General features: G+C 41.0%; 1 pseudogene; it reads right to left on the reverse strand.

Moving 5' to 3' along the window:
• Positions 1-976: 976 nt before the first annotated feature.
• LOC149219351 (fasciclin-like arabinogalactan protein 10) lies at positions 977-2140 on the reverse strand (annotated as a pseudogene).
• Positions 2141-2863: the final 723 nt, after the last annotated feature.

Raw genomic sequence — 2863 nt, forward strand, 5'->3', positions numbered from 1 at the left:
TACGCTTGGAGTTCCCTCTTTGGCGTCATCATCAAGCTCTTAGGGAGTGGCCACATGTCCTCCTGTAATGCACCAGCCTACTTCATTGGTTCAATTCTTTGGTTACGTTGTGGAATGAGTCTTCTTCCACCATGGCGGTCAAAGCGGACCTCAAATTCTTCTAGATCGCTGCTTATTCCCTCATTAATTCCGGTCTTGTCATCGGGCACGATGTCAACCATCTAATCTGGGTCCCCCAGATCCAACACCGTCTAATCATTTCTCATGGTTGACTTGCTCGACCGTTAGCGTGTAATGAGCGGTGGTTTTCTCTATCCTCCATTTGCCACGCATTGATCACTGAGTGGAATCGCTCCACTTTCATCCAAAACCGCTTACCATTCAAGGAGCCCCCAATAAAAACCGCTGATTTTAGAGCGGGTCCTGCCTTTTAGCTTTAGCCTTTTCCACCTTTTACCCTTTGGTTCTCTCATTAGCCATGTGACCAAGCACTCGGGGCTTCTCCATTTTGAGCTCTTTCACCCAGCAATGCGCGATTATTGCTAAGTGCTAATCGTGCATCAAAAACCTCCTCCGTTTCCCCATCTAGGCCTCCCAGGGGTTAATTTCACCTCCTGTACAATATCCATGGGCCTCGGTCAGCGCGCTTCAACCGAGGTCCTCATCGTTCCATGTTGGCTACCACTACCACTGGTTTAGAGGTGTTTTTGACCACTGTTTGGAATTCTTTGAAGTCTGTCCTGACCTGATACTGTCATGGTTCTTTTGACAGTTCTTTATGGATCCAATTCGGATCATTCACGGTACATCTTTGACGATGATCTTCGCATATTGTTAATAGTTTTAGACATCCCTCACCATGTAATGGCTATTTCCTTTTAGGAATTCAAAAGGCCTTTCATTATCATAACCAATCAAACTTGAAATTTCAGTCAAGCAATCAATGTTTTGGTTTGGTACCAATGTGGAGGTTAAACTAAATATAAGAGAAAGGTTTAAAATGATGAAACTTATGTACACTACACAATATTGCATATCCCATAGCTTTAACCATCGTCCAACACCCCTCACACTGATCTGCCAAATGAGATCCAGTGAAGCTTCTCCCCATCACCAGAATTTGTCGGTTTTCTTGTGATAATTTTAAGTAATGTAAGGATGAGGGAAGTGCGATGAAGATTTCTTTGGTGACTGTAAATATTGCAAGGGGTTGGTCGTCAAGAAGGGTTTTACTGATCATGGCCTTGGTGACATCGATGTTCAAGATCACTGTATCCCCAAAGGAGGACACTGTGAGTACATGCTTGTCGAGTGATGGGCTTACCATCATGCTAATGGGGCCATTCGTGGTCTTACAGGTGCCAATTGGATTGTAAATGGCTAACACGTTGAACTCTAGCATGGAGACTTTCCCATCATTGGGCAACTTCTTTAGCAACTTGCTTGTGGCTCTAATAACAACAAGGTGAGTCGGGTAGAACACAGTCAACGAACCCTGGGTGGCATCCTCGAAGGTTTGATAAATCCTGGTCATGGAGATCATGATGGTGAAAAGCTTGCACCCACACTTGATCGTAACGATTATGAAGTTCACATCAAAGGGCACAAGGGCTGGTGCCTCTGCCATGTTGGTCGTGATCAGTTTATTCAGCTTGATGACCGATAGGGTGTAGCTCTCTTGCTTGATTGATTTGACGTACATGGCATCCAACTGGACTCCATGTGCCGTGAGGTGAAACCCCACCTTTCCAGCCTTGAGATATGTGATGTTGATGGAGTCGATGTTGCCTAAGGCCTACCCATGGTCTGTAAGAGTGTAGTGTTGAGCGTTCTCCTGTTGGTGATATCGTGGAGCTTATTTGGGTTGAAGAATTCATGCACTAGATGGAGGTTGAGCACATGCTTAAGGGAGGCCATATGTAGGATCCTGAGCTTGTCCATGTTTGTTGTTTTTTAGCACCAAGACTGTGATCATATGCCTTCCGTTGATCTCATCCACTAGCTTAATCCATGAGACATCATGAATGAACATACTGTATTCTGGATATTTGACCAAGATCTTGGTGATGTTAAACATAGCTGTAGAGCACTAGATGCTCAACAAGATGAGATACGAAAATCCAAGCACTAGAAACTACATGATGGCAAAAAAAATTGACCCCAAACCACTACACTGAGAGATTCAATACTTTAGATAGTGCATAAACCCAACAAACCACTGGAGAGCACAATCTGGAATGAAATTAACACACTTCCCCTCTATTGAGTGACCAACAAGAACTAAATAAAATAGAAACCAAGCTACTCAATAATGTTTAATGACTTTGAATCCTTCAACCCAACTAATAGGAATTCCACGAGAGCTCAAATGATGAATCCTTGTTATGCAAATCCTAGTTTTCATGGATTCTAAACCCACACTGATACTATTAATATGGATTTTATGGGTCCCAAGATCTAAGTAATTTCGACACAGGAAAATAACAAAAGTAAAACAAATCAGAAAATAAATAGGAACTAACTTTTATTATTATGTAGGAAAATGAAGCTTACAACTATATTGTGTTGGACAATTTTTTCTATTACAAAAAGAAGTTTGTTATTTATAATTTTTTTAGTTACATTACTATAGTTAATTACCATGGGTAGAAATACTATAAGTGAGTTATTTGTAAACTTTTAATTATATTACCATACTTAAACACCCTGAGTGAATTTCCATTAAGATCAACTTACCTTCGTTGATAATTATATCTGTGTGAATTGTTCTATTTTATCAAGACAATTAATTCGTCTAACACTTCCTTTGGAGAAATTGTACATAAATCAACAAACGAGAGTGTAGATGATGTAGCTACCACGA

The sequence above is a fragment of the Pinus tabuliformis genome, chromosome Q (genome assembly GCF_031772625.1).
Source record: "Pinus tabuliformis cultivar Carrire ecotype Pingquan chromosome Q, CPIR1, whole genome shotgun sequence".
Lineage (NCBI taxonomy): Eukaryota > Viridiplantae > Streptophyta > Pinopsida > Pinales > Pinaceae > Pinus > Pinus tabuliformis.